This window comes from Rattus norvegicus, chromosome 1 (assembly GCF_021556685.1).
Source record: "Rattus norvegicus strain SHRSP/BbbUtx chromosome 1, alternate assembly SHRSP_T2T, whole genome shotgun sequence".
Taxonomy (NCBI): Eukaryota; Metazoa; Chordata; class Mammalia; order Rodentia; family Muridae; genus Rattus; species Rattus norvegicus.
In genome coordinates, this window is record NC_141534.1 from 49,945,265 (window position 1) to 49,966,615 (window position 21,351).

A 21,351-nucleotide genomic window follows, 5' to 3' on the forward strand; every position below is an offset into this window, starting at 1 on the left:
ACACTTGCACTTTGCCTGGAGTTAGGCAATTTTGTAATGACAGTGTAAGGCTAAAGCCTGTCATGGTGGTGCCCAGCTTTAATCCCAGCATTCAAGGAATAGAAGCAAGTGGGTCTCTTAAATTCCAGGCCAACCTGACCTACATAGTGACTTATATATAGGTCAGCTAAGGGTTACATTATGAAGTCATGGTTGACAGGGAGGGAGGGAGGGAGGGAGGGAGGGAGGGAGAGAGAGAGAGAGAGAGAGAGAGAGAGAGAGAGAGAGAGAGGAAGAGAAAAAAAATCAATTATTGTGACCTAAGTTAGTTCCCAGCCTCCACATGGTGACTCAAAACCACCCTAACTTCATTCCAAGGATCCAGTGCCTTTGTCTGACCTACCTGGGGAGCTAGGAACACACATGGTGCACATACATACATGCATTCAAAGAAAAACCCGAAATATTGATATACATGAAAAAATTTGGTAAGTTTTTTCCCTTTGGGAAAAATAATATAAAGGCATGTATATATACACATGGATGTGTGTGTGTGTGTGTGTGTGTGTGTGTGTGTGTGTGTGTGTGTGTGTGTCTGCGTGTTGCCAAGCTCTGGGGCAAGAAGCCCAGCGTCACCACAGCCAGTAGTCTTTATTGTAGTTGTGTGCCCTCTGCAGAAATAACTTTTTGCTTGCCCACATCCTGTGGATCACGTGAACCGTTTGTGGGAGGACCCATCTCTAGCAAGGTAGAGGTAATTAGAAGTGCAGACAAGGTGTGACTTTGGCCGCAGGTGTTTTACACAGCAGCGATACGTAGCCCTCAGTGTCTTTTCATGGACACGGTCTTCAGATCTCCTTCCACCCAAGTTCCCCAGGGTTGTCCCCTGACAGTGCCCCGGCACCCTGCAGGAATCTCAAAGTCCCTGAGAACTGACAGAGACTGCATCCTGCTCCTCATGGCTTGTGACATGTTCAGGAATTCTAGCCAGGGCATTCCAGTCCCGGCTAACTCTGAGGTACACTTTTAGTCATCCTCTCTGCTTCGAAAATACACCAAAACAGACGACGAGGGGGTCCAAAGAAAGAGTCCAGGTGTGTTGCAAGGAAGCGTTCAAAGTCCACAGCCTGTGTCTCCTCCCAACACCTCAGCCTTCTGCGCGCTGATCCTGCCATTTGTAATCTACACATCCGGAAAGTCCAGGACCCTACCCCACTCCAGACCTGGAAACTACATATGCCACATCCTAAGACCCCGCGTTCCCCCTGCCCCCAAGACTGTGGACTGTGGCCCTGTTCACAGCCTTGGTCTCCTTAGGAAGAATGGGAGTCCTGGGAGCTGCTAAGCAGGGAGCTTGGAGGAGTGGAGCAGGGAGGAGTGGGGACGGACGGAAGGGGAGGGCAGTGGCTGGCAGGGCCAACCAGTGGCGAGGAGTAGCAGGGAGTGGCAGGGAGGGCCAGGCAGGGGTGGCCAGGGGCGGGCAGGGGCGGGGAGTGGCCAGGAGTAGCCAGGTGGTGCAGGCAAGGACTGGAAGGGGCGAGCAGGGAGCAGGCAGGGGCCAGCAGGGGCGGGCTTGGGCTGGCAGGGGCCAGGAATGTTGAAGAGGGGCGGGGAGGGGTGGGGAGGGCCAGGGAGGGACCGAGCGGGGCGGGCAGGGGCGGAGCGGGGCGGGTAGGGGCGGAGCGGGGCGGGCAGGGGCGGAGCGGGGCGGGCAGGGGCGGGCAGGGCCTTGCTGGGCCAGGTAGGGGAGGCCTTAGGCTCCTCTCCTGCTCAGCTCCAACTCTGCAAAGTTTGCTTCAACTGCAGCCAGAGCTGTGCTGACGCGTGTGGAGTAGCAGGATGAACAGAAGTTCCGACCCGGAGGTCACCGTCTCGGCGGCTCGTTCCTCCATTGGTCAGTGTCCCGGAGGCACCCTACAGGTGCGCAGAGAACCCGGCCAACTGCCCGCGTGCATTCATGATTGTTCATCTCTGACCGTGTGGTGGCAGGTATTGGTGGTCTGACCTCGGGCTCTGGGAAGCCGTGGGCTTGGCAAAGCGCTGATTTAAAGTCCACACTGCATCTGGTCCCATCCACCCGCTCCGTGCTCCTCAGGATGCCTTCCCTCTTCCTCATTCCATTAGAGGTTCCTTCAGTGGTGCCCTGTCCACCGTGCCTGTCCACGACCTGGGGACAACTGTCATCAAAGAAGTTCTGCAGAGGGCCAAGGTGGCTACTGAAGAGGTGTTTGAGGCGGACACGTTTTGACCGCAGGTAACTCTTCAATAGACCAGGAAAGGTCAGCTTCATTAGAAACAGAACATTTATTGGCTCTCCCACACCCTATCACCACCACCACCACCACCACCACACATTGCTTTGGAGTTCTCTCTGCTAGGATTCTTTCTGTCCCTCCTCCTTCCTGTAGCTGAAGTCAAAGCTTCCTTATGAACGTTTTCCCTGAGTGATTTTAGACCAGGGGTGTGACTGCCTCTGCATTGTTAGGAGCAGGGCCAGGCTGATGCACAGAAAGGTATGCATAATTCTCCACATACCCCTAAAATGTCACACAGTCAAGAAAAGTGTGTGGGCCTGACACTGTGCCAGAGCTGCAAGTGAGGCTGCAGCAGAGCCCTTGTCCACTTGTCATGAGATAGGCTGTCCCTCACTCCTGGGGGACTCTCTGGAGGAAGAATGCTTCATCTTACCTCTGATTCCTGCTGGGTTTGTGGACCAGTGACTACTGTGGTCAGTTCCTGTTGATAATCGATTTGAACCTGGGTGTGTAGCTCAGGGGTGAAGTGTGTGGTTAGCGTGCATGTGGTCATGAGTTCACTCTCTTGCCCTGCCCTGTGCTCTCTCAGCTCACATTTGAATCAACTGTAGAGAAAGTTGTTAACATTCAATACCAACTTCTGCTCTTCTTCTGTGCCATTTGTATGCGTGTCAGTTGGACATCCTGTATGTTTTAGATGGGTGTTTTGCCCGCACATATGTCTTGCATTTACCACTTGCCTGCCTGGTGCTGGCAAAAGCTGGAGAGGACATTGGGTTTCCTGGAACTGGAGTTACAGATGGTTGTTGTTGTGAGCTGCTGTGCGGGTGCTGGGAATCAAACCCCAAGAGCAGCCAGCGCTCCTAACCACTGACCAACTCTTCAAGCCTCTGAATGTTCTATATTTGGAAAGGTTCTTATTTCAGAATTTATCACCCCCAACATACTTTTATTTCAATATATTAAATCTTAAGTATATGTTGATTGGATATAATTGAAATAATATATATATGTACATATACTGATATATATATATGATGCATTAATTGGCTGGAACCCAGTTCTGTACAGAAATTTCATTTAGTAAATTTCACCTTACATATGTAGGCTGAACATGATACAAAATATGTATGATTTTGTACATGAAATAAGTCGTGTCTGTCTCATGTGAAGGGGCTAGGCAGTCTTTAACATTCACCTAACCTTGTTACACATCTGCACTTTGAATAATATCTGACACAGGAGGTCCACAGTGGCATCATTTTAGCATCCAGAAAGTTCCATATCTCCCAGAGTGGAGGTCCATGGCTGTAACCCCAGCAGCACTCTGCAGTCTGAGAAGTGAGCTTTATGAGATTGAGGCCAGCCTGAGCTAGCCAGCCTCTTTGTTATAGAAGAAAAGAAAAGGACAGAGGAGGGAGAGAGAGGCTGGCGGTGACACTGTAGAGAGCTTTCTCAGCACGCACAAAGCTTGAGTTTAATCCCCACCCCTGTGAGAAAAAGAAGTTTTGTGTTTTGGATCATTGCTGATTTTGAGAAGGTGAGTTCTTAGTTAACCTGTATTTTCTCGAGTTGTTTTCAGTCTTGGAGTTTTTTTTGATATTTTTCTTGTTAGAATATTTAAATTACATTTCCTAATCTATTTAAGATTTATTTACTTTTATATATGGGAGTACACTGTCGCTGTCTTCAGACTCACCAGAAGAGGGCATCAGATTCCACTACAGATGGTTGTGAGCCACCATGTGACTGCTGGGAATTGAACTCAGGACCTCTGGATGAGCAGACAGGGCTCTTAACCACTGAGCCATCTCTCCAGCCCTATTTATTTATTTTGAGGGATGCTACAAAGCATGTATGGGAGTTGAGGGACAAGTTGTGGGAGTTGGTTCTCCCCTCCCACCATCCCATTTCCCACTCCACCCCTCGCCCCCCAACAACACACAGTACGTGTCCCAGGAACTGAACTCAGGTCACCTGCTCAGTGGCAGTGCCGTCCTCCTTCCTCACCCAGGGAATTGTCTCTCCAGCATCGGATTTTGTTGTTGTTGTTGTTGACGTAGAATCGAAGGTTAATGAGTAACGTGGATGATAGCCTTTTAAGCTCTCAGTGCTCTGCCTCTGCTGCCCAAGTGCTGGGATTGTGGACATTCACCATCAAACCTGGTGTCACTCTGTTACTTTTTCCACATCTCACTGGCTTCTGTGGAACTGCTCACGTAGTCATGACAGGACGTGAGAGTGTTCACTGAAGACCTGTTAAGTGTGCCCTTTACAGTCTTATAAAGCATCTTGCCAGGCACTTTCCTCTCATTGCGTCCCTTAACCCCAGGCTATGTGGATCTTACCATCTCCAGCTACTAAAGGAACAAGGAAACTCAGAGGACGCTAACCGCAGTCCGTGTGTGAGTTCCTGTCCTGACTCCCTTGGTGATGTACAGCCAAGTGGAAGTGTAAGCCAAACAAGCCCTTTCCTCCCCAACTTGGTTGTTTTTGGTCATGGTGTCTCACCACAGCAATAGAAACCCTAGCAAAAACAGAGATGGATTAAAAAATAACGACTACAGTCAGATACATAAAGCCCATAAGCATTTTCTTCCCTAAATCCTTCAGGCACATTATCACTGCATCAGAGAGCTTGTTGACTGGAACAGAAGTTGGTATCAGGAACAGGTTTGTTGCTATGCAAAAGCTGACCACGTCGTTCTAGGAGAAATGTGAGAGAATTTGGGACCTTAGGCTGGGAAACACCTTGCTATTACAGCACGTCCAGGGCCATTTTAGTGGAAGCTTGGAAAACAGTGATACTATAGGAACCGTGGACTGTGGGTGCCTGATTTCTGGGATTTCAGAGAGGGGTGAAGGAGTTTACCATGAATTGGGCCTGGGGTTCCCCTGTGATATTCTGACTGAGATTCTGTTTGCTGTTTAGGATGGGGCTGAAGAGTCAGCTTCATTAACTGCTCCACTGAGAGATGAAACTTTCTGCGGTTCATTAGGACAATAAGAAAGGCTGCCTAGAGACGTCACAAAGCTGAGGCCAGGCCACATCTTGTGCTGCAAACCAAATTGGCAATCTATGAGGGTCATCTGGTTCTAGTTTTGAAGGGAATCAAGGAGAGCACTCGAGGCTTGGCACCTGGTCGCAGGGTCAGGGTCTTCGCAGAACGGCTTGAGAGGCTGAAGGGGAAGCCTCAGGTGGTATGGAGGCTCCAGGATATTGGAGATGCCGGGACTGTAGGATGACCATCGATGGGAGCTGCAGATTCGCAAATGTCTGAAGGAAGCAGAAAATCGTGTGCAGTGAATGGCAGGGCTGTGGACCGCCCAAGGATTTTGTGTACCAGAAGGCTGTCTGGCCCTAAACTATCCACTTTTAATTTGTACTGCTGGATTTTGAGTTTTGCTTAAGTGTGAATTCATTTTAGTATTATTTTTTAATGCCCAAGTTCTTTCTCTTGGGATAAGAATACTTTTAAAAAGAATATTGTTTTTTTGACACAGAATCTCTTTACACGGCCCTTGTAGTCTCAGAATTCACAGAAATCCTCCTGTCTCTTTCTGCTGGGATTAAAGGCCTGTGCCACCCTACCCAGCAAGAATATTTAAGTATAAAATTTGCTTTTTATTTTTATCTCATAGACACCCACTGTTAAGTGGCTTTGGACCGTTAAAGAGACTTTAGACTTCCAACACATTACAACTTTTATTGACCTTGAACTTTTACAGTGTCACGGTATTTTGTATTATGATATTAACATGAGACTTTAGAGACAAGGAGTAAAAAGTATCCGTTTAAAAATGATGTTTCTGTGTCAGTCAGCGAGCAGTGGTTTGGTTTGGTTCAGAGGGGCCTTTGTTTTTCAGATATTATTGTTTCTTTGTGAAGATGGGATCTTAGTGAACAGCCTTGGCGGTCCTGGAACTCGCCATGTTGAACTAGAATTGACGGAGATCCATCTGTCACTGCCCATTTTTATTTATTTCTTTAGTGTGTGTGTGTGTGTGTGTGTGTGTGTGTGTGTGTGTGTGTGTGTTCTTGTGTATGTGTGTGTGCGTGTCCCTGCGTGTTCGTGTGTGTGTGTGTGTGTGCGCACATGAGCAAATGTGCGTGCAGTATGTGTATGCACATATTTGTAAGGATGCCTGTGAAGGCCAAAAGAGGGTTTTAGTCTCCTGCACATGGAGTTACAGGCAGTTTCTCAGGCTCCAGAGGTCTGCCCTTCCCAGCCTTCAGCAGTGTGGTCATAGGTGCACCACCATGCTCTATGCTGTTCTTTTTGTTGCTGCTGCTGTTGTTTTAGTTGGTTTTGGGCTGACCTCAGAACATTTGCACTTTACCTACTGAGCCATCTCGTCAGCCCCATGTCAGCTGTTTTACATCATATTTTCTGTGCATAGGTGTTGTGTTTGCATAGATGTTGCGATCCCCTGTGTGTCAGTGGAGGTGTCGGATCCCCTGGCTCTGGAGTTGTGGTCTGTATTAGGAGCCTCCATGTGAGTGTGAGGGAACCAAACCTGGGTCCCTAGAAGAGCAGCTAGTGCTGCCTGCCATCTCTGCAGCTTCCAGATCCTTCTAAGTCAGATCCAGTGTGCTGTACTAACTGCTCAGAACAGTGGAACAGTTAGACCTAAGGGACTTTTAGCATGCATTCTTTTGGTTTTGAGGCTGAGGGTTGCTCTATAGCCCAGGTTAGCCTTAGTGTAGAAAACTTCCCTACCTGAGCTTCTAAAGTGTTGCTATTATAGGTAGGGTTGTGTGTTTGTGTGTGTGTGTGTGTTTGCGCTCACGTGTGCATGCACAAGCACGCGTGTTGTGTGTGTCCCCACATCTGCCTAGAGAACATCAGCCACCTTTTGAATGGAATCAGTTCACTGAGGGAACTGTGTTGCAGGGCCCATGAAGGAGCCCTCCATACTGACAGTGGTCCTGCTGAGGAATCACTGTACAGGCTGCCTTAGAGCCACAGGCCACCATGGAACACCCAGCCTCACAGAGGCAGTTTCCTACAAGAGGTGTGTCTTTGAGGAGTATATTATGTACATATTTTCTTCATTTAAATTAACATTGTGTCTGTGTGCACACACACACACACATTTGTACCCATGGAGGCCACAAGAGGGTGTGTGATAACATAGGCCTGAGTTACAGGTGAGCATGGGATCTGAGGTTTGGTCCTCATGATAGAGCATCAAGTGTTGTTAACAGTGAACCATGTCTCCAGCAACTGCAGCATAATTTTGTTACTATTTTGTTACTATTTGATACAGTTCTCATTAAAACACTAAACAGAATGTGAGACCAGAGGACCAACCTGAGGACAGGAACCCAGGTCGACAGCTTGCTGTACTTTAGTGTGAGACACCCAAGGCTAAGACGTTGAGACACTGCACTTGACACTGTTATAAAACAGGGAAATCCAGTCAGTCATCAAGGGCTCCAGAGTGAACGACAGTTTCATTATTTCCATGTTTATTGTCTTTGCTTTCTGGGTATAGTTTTCTCTGACCATTGCTTTGTTTGTTTGTTTGTTTGTTTTTGAGTCAGGGTGTCATCATATAGCCTGAAAATCGTTTTGTAGATGAGGTTGGCTTTGAACTCCCAGAGATCCACCTTTCTGTGCTGCCTGAGTACTTGAATTAAACGCATGCGCCCTTATGCAGGGTCCTGAAATGATCCATTCAAGGAATGGGGATGTGGCTTCTGGTTTGAACTTCAGGCTCTTCGCTCAAACACCCCTGCTTGCTTGTTGTCTTGTGGTTTCCCATTGATCAAACCAAGACCAATCCTGTAGTGGAAATTGGATTCAGTGACCTCTTCTAAGCTGAGGTGGTGGGGTAGGTATTCTAGCTATTCTAGTCAGAAGATTGCCCGTCCCAACCAGTGTGCCTCTGGGTGTTGGAAAGTGAGCAGCAAGCACCTTCCCTGCATTTGTTTCTCCGCTTGACCAGAGCGACAGTACTTGCTTCAAACGTCTACCTTGGCTTCCCCAAAATGATGAACTGTGACTGGAATTGAAAGCCAAATAAACTCTTCCCTCCCTTGCACTGCTTCTCATCAGTGAGTTTGATCATGAAAAGAGAAACAAAGCCAGAGCTTAGGATGTGGTAAGGACAGCCAGCTTCAACAGAGAAGCCTTAGTGTGCAGCATGTTACTGAGAAGTCACTTTGGGATCATTTCTGATAAGCCGTATGTTACTCAGATGAACCTGCAAGGGGGTAGTCACATGTGCTGTGGAAATCATAAGCAAACTATAAGAGAGACATTGCAGAAGTCAGTTATTGAAGCCATGTATCACATATGAATGACTGGTCGGGTGACAGGACAAATACACATCAGCAATCCCCTAAGAGCATCAGGGAGTAGAAAGTTCCTACCCAAGTAATGTCCCAGCATCTGGAGTCAGAACAGGGGCATCCCTAACAGGACTACAGACAACACAGTGTGCACAAACCTGCATAGACAGATGTGTCACTGCATAGCATGTAGTTAATGAAAAGAAGTCTTGTCAGTCCCTGGAGGGCCAGGGCTACACATCAGGAACATGTGCCTCTACCTCAGGAACATGCAATACAGTTTTACAAATATTTAACAGAAATAAGCAGATGTGTTCCACTGTTAGTATATGCACATTGGCAACAATGCAATTGGAAATTCCCTGGAACAGACTTGTGAGCCACCATGTGGGTGCTAGGACTGAACCCAGGTCCTCTACAAGAACAACTAGTGTAGGTGCCTGAGCCGCCAGTGTGTGAATATCGGGCGTAGTTCTGCGGGTTGAAAGGAAACACATAACACGGGTCACCCGTTTTCAGAGAGTGCCACAAACGCTTTACTGAGATCTCCTTATATACCAGAGGCAAAAGCCATGGAAAACAACAAGGCAGGTGCAAATCCCTAACCAGGAAAACAGGAAAAGTCGGTGTGGTGGAAAGTCCCAGGCCCAATCAGGGGCATAAACAACTTCTTAGACAACAAGCTGGAAGGCTCGGTGGGGAAGAAGGGGGCCATGGAAATCCCAGCCCCAAATCAGGGGCTAAGAGCAGCTCCCAAGGCTGTGAACAACTTCTTGCTATAGCAGGCTAAAAGGCTCAGCGAGGGGGGAGGGAAACACCACACAGGGTAGGGCCCAACAAACTAGTACTCAACTACTGAGGAATCTCTCAGCCCCGTTTTTATTTAAATGGTGGGGTAGGCTCCATGTGAAAAGGTGCCTGACAAAGCCAGGGTAATGGCTGCTCCTGGAGCCAGAGATTACAGGCGGTTGTAAGCCAGTGCTGGGTGCTGGGAATTGAACTCCAGTCCTAGGAAGTTTAAATAGAGAGGATGAGCCTGCTCATAGACAAGCAGGTTGAGTAAAAGGATTTCAGAGTTGTCAGCATGATGGGTGGTTACTGAAGGGATGGGGTGGAATGATGTTTCCCTGGGAGCTGCTGCAGAATTGGGTAAGGGACAGAGTAAGCCCACAAGGGGGACTGAGGAGTGGCCAGAGAGAGGAAGTGGAAAGGCAGGAAGCTGCAGAAGCAAAGCAGAATGGCTGTCCTTTCAGAACCCTGGAGTCCTACAGCCTGCCTGTGAGGGAGGGAGTGGGGTGTGGGGAGAATAGCCAGAGGGAGTCTGCAAAAGGAAGATGTAAATGGAACATTACAAGACAAATGTGACCAAAGATGTTTCCTCTTTAATTAGAAAAGAACTCACCTGGCAAAAAGCCCTTCTTGGTCAGCGTTTTTTCTTAGATATAGTATGTGCCCAAGGTTTCATCTGCTTTCTAAAGTTACACTTGCACTTTGCCTGGAGTTAGGCAATTTTGTAATGACAGTGTAAGGCTAAAGCCTGTCATGGTGGTGCCCAGCTTTAATCCCAGCATTCAAGGAATAGAAGCAAGTGGGTCTCTTAAATTCCAGGCCAACCTGACCTACATAGTGACTTATATATAGGTCAGCTAAGGGTTACATTATGAAGTCATGGTTGACAGGGAGGGAGGGAGGGAGGGAGGGAGGGAGAGAGAGAGAGAGAGAGAGAGAGAGAGAGAGAGAGAGAGAGAGAGAGAGGAAGAGAAAAAAAATCAATTATTGTGACCTAAGTTAGTTCCCAGCCTCCACATGGTGACTCAAAACCACCCTAACTTCATTCCAAGGATCCAGTGCCTTTGTCTGACCTACCTGGGGAGCTAGGAACACACATGGTGCACATACATACATGCATTCAAAGAAAAACCCGAAATATTGATATACATGAAAAAATTTGGTAAGTTTTTTCCCTTTGGGAAAAATAATATAAAGGCATGTATATATACACATGGATGTGTGTGTGTGTGTGTGTGTGTGTGTGTGTGTGTGTGTGTGTGTGTGTGTCTGCGTGTTGCCAAGCTCTGGGGCAAGAAGCCCAGCGTCACCACAGCCAGTAGTCTTTATTGTAGTTGTGTGCCCTCTGCAGAAATAACTTTTTGCTTGCCCACATCCTGTGGATCACGTGAACCGTTTGTGGGAGGACCCATCTCTAGCAAGGTAGAGGTAATTAGAAGTGCAGACAAGGTGTGACTTTGGCCGCAGGTGTTTTACACAGCAGCGATACGTAGCCCTCAGTGTCTTTTCATGGACACGGTCTTCAGATCTCCTTCCACCCAAGTTCCCCAGGGTTGTCCCCTGACAGTGCCCCGGCACCCTGCAGGAATCTCAAAGTCCCTGAGAACTGACAGAGACTGCATCCTGCTCCTCATGGCTTGTGACATGTTCAGGAATTCTAGCCAGGGCATTCCAGTCCCGGCTAACTCTGAGGTACACTTTTAGTCATCCTCTCTGCTTCGAAAATACACCAAAACAGACGACGAGGGGGTCCAAAGAAAGAGTCCAGGTGTGTTGCAAGGAAGCGTTCAAAGTCCACAGCCTGTGTCTCCTCCCAACACCTCAGCCTTCTGCGCGCTGATCCTGCCATTTGTAATCTACACATCCGGAAAGTCCAGGACCCTACCCCACTCCAGACCTGGAAACTACATATGCCACATCCTAAGACCCCGCGTTCCCCCTGCCCCCAAGACTGTGGACTGTGGCCCTGTTCACAGCCTTGGTCTCCTTAGGAAGAATGGGAGTCCTGGGAGCTGCTAAGCAGGGAGCTTGGAGGAGTGGAGCAGGGAGGAGTGGGGACGGACGGAAGGGGAGGGCAGTGGCTGGCAGGGCCAACCAGTGGCGAGGAGTAGCAGGGAGTGGCAGGGAGGGCCAGGCAGGGGTGGCCAGGGGCGGGCAGGGGCGGGGAGTGGCCAGGAGTAGCCAGGTGGTGCAGGCAAGGACTGGAAGGGGCGAGCAGGGAGCAGGCAGGGGCCAGCAGGGGCGGGCTTGGGCTGGCAGGGGCCAGGAATGTTGAAGAGGGGCGGGGAGGGGTGGGGAGGGCCAGGGAGGGACCGAGCGGGGCGGGCAGGGGCGGAGCGGGGCGGGCAGGGGCGGGCAGGGCCTTGCTGGGCCAGGTAGGGGAGGCCTTAGGCTCCTCTCCTGCTCAGCTCCAACTCTGCAAAGTTTGCTTCAACTGCAGCCAGAGCTGTGCTGACGCGTGTGGAGTAGCAGGATGAACAGAAGTTCCGACCCGGAGGTCACCGTCTCGGCGGCTCGTTCCTCCATTGGTCAGTGTCCCGGAGGCACCCTACAGGTGCGCAGAGAACCCGGCCAACTGCCCGCGTGCATTCATGATTGTTCATCTCTGACCGTGTGGTGGCAGGTATTGGTGGTCTGACCTCGGGCTCTGGGAAGCCGTGGGCTTGGCAAAGCGCTGATTTAAAGTCCACACTGCATCTGGTCCCATCCACCCGCTCCGTGCTCCTCAGGATGCCTTCCCTCTTCCTCATTCCATTAGAGGTTCCTTCAGTGGTGCCCTGTCCACCGTGCCTGTCCACGACCTGGGGACAACTGTCATCAAAGAAGTTCTGCAGAGGGCCAAGGTGGCTACTGAAGAGGTGTTTGAGGCGGACACGTTTTGACCGCAGGTAACTCTTCAATAGACCAGGAAAGGTCAGCTTCATTAGAAACAGAACATTTATTGGCTCTCCCACACCCTATCACCACCACCACCACCACCACCACACATTGCTTTGGAGTTCTCTCTGCTAGGATTCTTTCTGTCCCTCCTCCTTCCTGTAGCTGAAGTCAAAGCTTCCTTATGAACGTTTTCCCTGAGTGATTTTAGACCAGGGGTGTGACTGCCTCTGCATTGTTAGGAGCAGGGCCAGGCTGATGCACAGAAAGGTATGCATAATTCTCCACATACCCCTAAAATGTCACACAGTCAAGAAAAGTGTGTGGGCCTGACACTGTGCCAGAGCTGCAAGTGAGGCTGCAGCAGAGCCCTTGTCCACTTGTCATGAGATAGGCTGTCCCTCACTCCTGGGGGACTCTCTGGAGGAAGAATGCTTCATCTTACCTCTGATTCCTGCTGGGTTTGTGGACCAGTGACTACTGTGGTCAGTTCCTGTTGATAATCGATTTGAACCTGGGTGTGTAGCTCAGGGGTGAAGTGTGTGGTTAGCGTGCATGTGGTCATGAGTTCACTCTCTTGCCCTGCCCTGTGCTCTCTCAGCTCACATTTGAATCAACTGTAGAGAAAGTTGTTAACATTCAATACCAACTTCTGCTCTTCTTCTGTGCCATTTGTATGCGTGTCAGTTGGACATCCTGTATGTTTTAGATGGGTGTTTTGCCCGCACATATGTCTTGCATTTACCACTTGCCTGCCTGGTGCTGGCAAAAGCTGGAGAGGACATTGGGTTTCCTGGAACTGGAGTTACAGATGGTTGTTGTTGTGAGCTGCTGTGCGGGTGCTGGGAATCAAACCCCAAGAGCAGCCAGCGCTCCTAACCACTGACCAACTCTTCAAGCCTCTGAATGTTCTATATTTGGAAAGGTTCTTATTTCAGAATTTATCACCCCCAACATACTTTTATTTCAATATATTAAATCTTAAGTATATGTTGATTGGATATAATTGAAATAATATATATATGTACATATACTGATATATATATATGATGCATTAATTGGCTGGAACCCAGTTCTGTACAGAAATTTCATTTAGTAAATTTCACCTTACATATGTAGGCTGAACATGATACAAAATATGTATGATTTTGTACATGAAATAAGTCGTGTCTGTCTCATGTGAAGGGGCTAGGCAGTCTTTAACATTCACCTAACCTTGTTACACATCTGCACTTTGAATAATATCTGACACAGGAGGTCCACAGTGGCATCATTTTAGCATCCAGAAAGTTCCATATCTCCCAGAGTGGAGGTCCATGGCTGTAACCCCAGCAGCACTCTGCAGTCTGAGAAGTGAGCTTTATGAGATTGAGGCCAGCCTGAGCTAGCCAGCCTCTTTGTTATAGAAGAAAAGAAAAGGACAGAGGAGGGAGAGAGAGGCTGGCGGTGACACTGTAGAGAGCTTTCTCAGCACGCACAAAGCTTGAGTTTAATCCCCACCCCTGTGAGAAAAAGAAGTTTTGTGTTTTGGATCATTGCTGATTTTGAGAAGGTGAGTTCTTAGTTAACCTGTATTTTCTCGAGTTGTTTTCAGTCTTGGAGTTTTTTTTGATATTTTTCTTGTTAGAATATTTAAATTACATTTCCTAATCTATTTAAGATTTATTTACTTTTATATATGGGAGTACACTGTCGCTGTCTTCAGACTCACCAGAAGAGGGCATCAGATTCCACTACAGATGGTTGTGAGCCACCATGTGACTGCTGGGAATTGAACTCAGGACCTCTGGATGAGCAGACAGGGCTCTTAACCACTGAGCCATCTCTCCAGCCCTATTTATTTATTTTGAGGGATGCTACAAAGCATGTATGGGAGTTGAGGGACAAGTTGTGGGAGTTGGTTCTCCCCTCCCACCATCCCATTTCCCACTCCACCCCTCGCCCCCCAACAACACACAGTACGTGTCCCAGGAACTGAACTCAGGTCACCTGCTCAGTGGCAGTGCCGTCCTCCTTCCTCACCCAGGGAATTGTCTCTCCAGCATCGGATTTTGTTGTTGTTGTTGTTGACGTAGAATCGAAGGTTAATGAGTAACGTGGATGATAGCCTTTTAAGCTCTCAGTGCTCTGCCTCTGCTGCCCAAGTGCTGGGATTGTGGACATTCACCATCAAACCTGGTGTCACTCTGTTACTTTTTCCACATCTCACTGGCTTCTGTGGAACTGCTCACGTAGTCATGACAGGACGTGAGAGTGTTCACTGAAGACCTGTTAAGTGTGCCCTTTACAGTCTTATAAAGCATCTTGCCAGGCACTTTCCTCTCATTGCGTCCCTTAACCCCAGGCTATGTGGATCTTACCATCTCCAGCTACTAAAGGAACAAGGAAACTCAGAGGACGCTAACCGCAGTCCGTGTGTGAGTTCCTGTCCTGACTCCCTTGGTGATGTACAGCCAAGTGGAAGTGTAAGCCAAACAAGCCCTTTCCTCCCCAACTTGGTTGTTTTTGGTCATGGTGTCTCACCACAGCAATAGAAACCCTAGCAAAAACAGAGATGGATTAAAAAATAACGACTACAGTCAGATACATAAAGCCCATAAGCATTTTCTTCCCTAAATCCTTCAGGCACATTATCACTGCATCAGAGAGCTTGTTGACTGGAACAGAAGTTGGTATCAGGAACAGGTTTGTTGCTATGCAAAAGCTGACCACGTCGTTCTAGGAGAAATGTGAGAGAATTTGGGACCTTAGGCTGGGAAACACCTTGCTATTACAGCACGTCCAGGGCCATTTTAGTGGAAGCTTGGAAAACAGTGATACTATAGGAACCGTGGACTGTGGGTGCCTGATTTCTGGGATTTCAGAGAGGGGTGAAGGAGTTTACCATGAATTGGGCCTGGGGTTCCCCTGTGATATTCTGACTGAGATTCTGTTTGCTGTTTAGGATGGGGCTGAAGAGTCAGCTTCATTAACTGCTCCACTGAGAGATGAAACTTTCTGCGGTTCATTAGGACAATAAGAAAGGCTGCCTAGAGACGTCACAAAGCTGAGGCCAGGCCACATCTTGTGCTGCAAACCAAATTGGCAATCTATGAGGGTCATCTGGTTCTAGTTTTGAAGGGAATCAAGGAGAGCACTCGAGGCTTGGCACCTGGTCGCAGGGTCAGGGTCTTCGCAGAACGGCTTGAGAGGCTGAAGGGGAAGCCTCAGGTGGTATGGAGGCTCCAGGATATTGGAGATGCCGGGACTGTAGGATGACCATCGATGGGAGCTGCAGATTCGCAAATGTCTGAAGGAAGCAGAAAATCGTGTGCAGTGAATGGCAGGGCTGTGGACCGCCCAAGGATTTTGTGTACCAGAAGGCTGTCTGGCCCTAAACTATCCACTTTTAATTTGTACTGCTGGATTTTGAGTTTTGCTTAAGTGTGAATTCATTTTAGTATTATTTTTTAATGCCCAAGTTCTTTCTCTTGGGATAAGAATACTTTTAAAAAGAATATTGTTTTTTTGACACAGAATCTCTTTACACGGCCCTTGTAGTCTCAGAATTCACAGAAATCCTCCTGTCTCTTTCTGCTGGGATTAAAGGCCTGTGCCACCCTACCCAGCAAGAATATTTAAGTATAAAATTTGCTTTTTATTTTTATCTCATAGACACCCACTGTTAAGTGGCTTTGGACCGTTAAAGAGACTTTAGACTTCCAACACATTACAACTTTTATTGACCTTGAACTTTTACAGTGTCACGGTATTTTGTATTATGATATTAACATGAGACTTTAGAGACAAGGAGTAAAAAGTATCCGTTTAAAAATGATGTTTCTGTGTCAGTCAGCGAGCAGTGGTTTGGTTTGGTTCAGAGGGGCCTTTGTTTTTCAGATATTATTGTTTCTTTGTGAAGATGGGATCTTAGTGAACAGCCTTGGCGGTCCTGGAACTCGCCATGTTGAACTAGAATTGACGGAGATCCATCTGTCACTGCCCATTTTTATTTATTTCTTTAGTGTGTGTGTGTGTGTGTGTGTGTGTGTGTGTGTGTGTGTGTTCTTGTGTATGTGTGTGTGCGTGTCCCTGCGTGTTCGTGTGTGTGTGTGTGTGTGCGCACATGAGCAAATGTGCGTGCAGTATGTGTATGCACATATTTGTAAGGATGCCTGTGAAGGCCAAAAGAGGGTTTTAGTCTCCTGCACATGGAGTTACAGGCAGTTTCTCAGGCTCCAGAGGTCTGCCCTTCCCAGCCTTCAGCAGTGTGGTCATAGGTGCACCACCATGCTCTATGCTGTTCTTTTTGTTGCTGCTGCTGTTGTTTTAGTTGGTTTTGGGCTGACCTCAGAACATTTGCACTTTACCTACTGAGCCATCTCGTCAGCCCCATGTCAGCTGTTTTACATCATATTTTCTGTGCATAAGTGTTGTGTTTGCATAGATGTTGCGATCCCCTGTGTGTCAGTGGAGGTGTCGGATCCCCTGGGTCTGGAGTTGTGGTCTGTATTAGGAGCCTCCATGTGAGTGTGAGGGAACCAAACCTGGGTCCCTAGAAGAGCAGCTAGTGCTGCCTGCCATCTCTGCAGCTTCCAGATCCTTCTAAGTCAGATCCAGTTTGCTGTATTAACTGCTCAGAACAGTGGAACAGTTAGACCTAAGGGACTTTTAGCATGCATTCTTTTGGTTTTGAGGCTGAGGGTTGCTCTATAGCCCAGGTTAGCCTTAGTGTAGAAAACTTCCCTACCTGAGCTTCTAAAGTGTTGCTATTATAGGTAGGGTTGTGTGTTTGTGTGTGTGTGTGTGTGTGTTTGCGCTCACGTGTGCATGCACAAGCACGCGTGTTGTGTGTGTCCCCACATCTGCCTAGAGAACATCAGCCACCTTTTGAATGGAATCAGTTCACTGAGGGAACTGTGTTGCAGGGCACATGAAGGAGCCCTCCATAGTGACAGTGGTCCTGCTGAGGAATCACTGTACAGGCTGCCTTAGAGCCACAGGCCACCATGGAACACCCAGCCTCACAGAGGCAGTTTCCTACAAGAGGTGTGTCTTTGAGGAGTATATTATGTACATATTTTCTTCATTTAAATTAACATTGTGTCTGTGTGCACACACACACACACATTTGTACCCATGGAGGCCACAAGAGGGTGTGTGATAACATAGGCCTGAGTTACAGGTGAGCATGGGATCTGAGGTTTGGTCCTCATGATAGAGCATCAAGTGTTGTTAACAGTGAACCATGTCTCCAGCAACTGCAGCATAATTTTGTTACTATTTTGTTACTATTTGATACAGTTCTCATTAAAACACTAAACAGAATGTGAGACCAGAGGACCAACCTGAGGACAGGAACCCAGGTCGACAGCTTGCTGTACTTTAGTGTGAGACACCCAAGGCTAAGACGTTGAGACACTGCACTTGACACTGTTAAAACAGGGAAATCCAGTCAGTCATCAAGGGCTCCAGAGTGAACGACAGTTTCATTATTTCCATGTTTATTGTCTTTGCTTTCTGGGTATAGTTTTCTCTGACCATTGCTTTGTTTGTTTGTTTGTTTGTTTTTGAGTCAGGGTATCATCATATAGCCTGAAAATCGTTTTGTAGATGAGGTTGGCTTTGAACTCCCAGAGATCCACCTTTCTGTGCTGCCTGAGTACTTGAATTAAACGCATGCGCCCTTATGCAGGGTCCTGAAATGATCCATTCAAGGAATGGGGATGTGGCTTCTGGTTTGAACTTCAGGCTCTTCGCTCAAACACCCCTGCTTGCTTGTTGTCTTGTGGTTTCCCATTGATCAAACCAAGACCAATCCTGTAGTGGAAATTGGATTCAGTGACCTCTTCTAAGCTGAGGTGGTGGGGTAGGTATTCTAGCTATTCTAGTCAGAAGATTGCCCGTCCCAACCAGTGTGCCTCTGGGTGTTGGAAAGTGAGCAGCAAGCACCTTCCCTGCATTTGTTTCTCCGCTTGACCAGAGCGACAGTACTTGCTTCAAACGTCTACCTTGGCTTCCCCAAAATGATGAACTGTGACTGGAATTGAAAGCCAAATAAACTCTTCCCTCCCTTGCACTGCTTCTCATCAGTGAGTTTGATCATGAAAAGAGAAACAAAGCCAGAGCTTAGGATGTGGTAAGGACAGCCAGCTTCAACAGAGAAGCCTTAGTGTGCAGCATGTTACTGAGAAGTCACTTTGGGATCATTTCTGATAAGCCGTATGTTACTCAGATGAACCTGCAAGGGGGTAGTCACATGTGCTGTGGAAATCATAAGCAAACTATAAGAGAGACATTGCAGAAGTCAGTTATTGAAGCCATGTATCACATATGAATGACTGGTCGGGTGACAGGACAAATACACATCAGCAATCCCCTAAGAGCATCAGGGAGTAGAAAGTTCCTACCCAAGTAATGTCCCAGCATCTGGAGTCAGAACAGGGGCATCCCTAACAGGACTACAGACAACACAGTGTGCACAAACCTGCATAGACAGATGTGTCACTGCATAGCATGTAGTTAATGAAAAGAAGTCTTGTCAGTCCCTGGAGGGCCAGGGCTACACATCAGGAACATGTGCCTCTACCTCAGGAACATGCAATACAGTTTTACAAATATTTAACAGAAATAAGCAGATGTGTTCCACTGTTAGTATATGCACATTGGCAACAATGCAATTGGAAATTCCCTGGAACAGACTTGTGAGCCACCATGTGGGTGCTAGGACTGAACCCAGGTCCTCTACAAGAACAACTAGTGTAGGTGCCTGAGCCGCCAGTGTGTGAATATCGGGCGTAGTTCTGCGGGTTGAAAGGAAACACATAACACGGGTCACCCGTTTTCAGAGAGTGCCACAAACGCTTTACTGAGATCTCCTTATATACCAGAGGCAAAAGCCATGGAAAACAACAAGGCAGGTGCAAATCCCTAACCAGGAAAACAGGAAAAGTCGGTGTGGTGGAAAGTCCCAGGCCCAATCAGGGGCATAAACAACTTCTTAGACAACAAGCTGGAAGGCTCGGTGGGGAAGAAGGGGGCCATGGAAATCCCAGCCCCAAATCAGGGGCTAAGAGCAGCTCCCAAGGCTGTGAACAACTTCTTGCTATAGCAGGCTAAAAGGCTCAGCGAGGGGGGAGGGAAACACCACACAGGGTAGGGCCCAACAAACTAGTACTCAACTACTGAGGAATCTCTCAGCCCCGTTTTTATTTAAATGGTGGGGTAGGCTCCATGTGAAAAGGTGCCTGACAAAGCCAGGGTAATGGCTGCTCCTGGAGCCAGAGATTACAGGCGGTTGTAAGCCAGTGCTGGGTGCTGGGAATTGAACTCCAGTCCTAGGAAGTTTAAATAGAGAGGATGAGCCTGCTCATAGACAAGCAGGTTGAGTAAAAGGATTTCAGAGTTGTCAGCATGATGGGTGGTTACTGAAGGGATGGGGTGGAATGATGTTTCCCTGGGAGCTGCTGCAGAATTGGGTAAGGGACAGAGTAAGCCCACAAGGGGGACTGAGGAGTGGCCAGAGAGAGGAAGTGGAAAGGCAGGAAGCTGCAGAAGCAAAGCAGAATGGCTGTCCTTTCAGAACCCTGGAGTCCTACAGCCTGCCTGTGAGGGAGGGAGTGGGGTGTGGGGAGAATAGCCAGAGGGAGTCTGCAAAAGGAAGATGTAAATGGAACATTACAAGACAAATGTGACCAAAGATGTTTCCTCTTTAATTAGAAAAGACCTCACCTGGCAAAAAGCCCTTCTTGGTCAGCGTTTTTTCTTAGATATACTTTGTGCCCAAGGTTTCATCTGCTTTCTAAAGTTACACTTGCACTTTGCCTGGAGTTAGGCAATTTTGTAATGACAGTGTAAGGCTAAAGCCTGTCATGGTGGTGCCCAGCTTTAATCCCAGCATTCAAGGAATAGAAGCAAGTGGGTCTCTTAAATTCCAGGCCAACCTGACCTACATAGTGACTTATATATAGGTCAGCTAAGGGTTACATTATGAAGTCATGGTTGACAGGGAGGGAGGGAGGGAGAGAGAGACAGAGAGAGAGAGAGAGAGAGAGAGAGAGAGAGAGAGAGAGAGAGAGAGAGGAAGAGAAAAAAAATCAATTATTGTGACCTAAGTTAGTTCCCAGCCTCCACATGGTGACTCAAAACCACCCTAACTTCATTCCAAGGATCCAGTGCCTTTGTCTGACCTACCTGGGGAGCTAGGAACACACATGGTGCACATACATACATGCATTCAAAGAAAAACCCGAAATATTGATATACATGAAAAAATTTGGTAAGTTTTTTCCCTTTGGGAAAAATAATATAAAGGCATGTATATATACACATGGATGTGTGTGTGTGTGTGTGTGTGTCTGCGTGTTGCCAAGCTCTGGGGCAAGAAGCCCAGCGTCACCACAGCCAGTAGTCTTTATTGTAGTTGTGTGCCCTCTGCAGAAATAACTTTTTGCTTGCCCACATCCTGTGGATCACGTGAACCGTTTGTGGGAGGACCCATCTCTAGCAAGGTAGAGGTAATTAGAAGTGCAGACAAGGTGTGACTTTGGCCGCAGGTGTTTTACACAGCAGCGATACGTAGCCCTCAGTGTCTTTTCATGGACACGGTCTTCAGATCTCCTTCCACCCAAGTTCCCCAGGGTTGTCCCCTGACAGTGCCCCGGCACCCTGCAGGAATCTCAAAGTCCCTGAGAACTGACAGAGACTGCATCCTGCTCCTCATGGCTTGTGACATGTTCAGGAATTCTAGCCAGAGCATTCCAGTCCCGGCTAACTCTGAGGTACACTTTTAGTCATCCTCTCTGCTTCGAAAATACACCAAAACAGACGACGAGGGGGTCCAAAGAAAGAGTCCAGGTGTGTTGCAAGGAAGCGTTCAAAGTCCACAGCCTGTGTCTCCTCCCAACACCTCAGCCTTCTGCGCGCTGATCCTGCCATTTGTAATCTACACATCCGGAAAGTCCAGGACCCTACCCCACTCCAGACCTGGAAACTACATATGCCACATCCTAAGACCCCGCGTTCCCCCTGCCCCCAAGACTGTGGACTGTGGCCCTGTTCACAGCCTTGGTCTCCTTAGGAAGAATGGGAGTCCTGGGAGCTGCTAAGCAGGGAGCTTGGAGGAGTGGAGCAGGGAGGAGTGGGGACGGACGGAAGGGGAGGGCAGTGGCTGGC

General features: G+C 48.1%; 2 long non-coding RNA genes across 4 annotated transcripts; both read left to right on the forward strand.

Annotated features, from left to right (window-relative positions):
- Nucleotides 1-1,401: 1,401 nt before the first annotated feature.
- Nucleotides 1,402-6,036, forward strand: LOC148006959 (uncharacterized). Of its 2 annotated transcripts, XR_015649375.1 has the most exons (4): nt 1,402-1,499; nt 1,786-1,968; nt 2,104-2,233; nt 5,167-6,036. It is a non-coding gene; the product is annotated as an uncharacterized LOC148006959 (long non-coding RNA). The 2 variants fall into 2 exon arrangements; XR_015649374.1 differs by lacking the exon at nt 1,402-1,499 and having other exon boundaries at nt 1,693-1,968.
- A 5,381-nt stretch (nt 6,037-11,417) lies between these two features.
- On the forward strand, nt 11,418-16,012 carry LOC148006960 (uncharacterized). 2 transcript variants are annotated; one of them, XR_015649377.1, is made up of 4 exons: nt 11,418-11,515; nt 11,762-11,944; nt 12,080-12,209; nt 15,143-16,012. It is a non-coding gene; the product is annotated as an uncharacterized LOC148006960 (long non-coding RNA). The 2 variants fall into 2 exon arrangements; XR_015649376.1 differs by lacking the exon at nt 11,418-11,515 and having other exon boundaries at nt 11,669-11,944.
- The last annotated feature ends 5,339 nt before the right edge of the window (nt 16,013-21,351 follow it).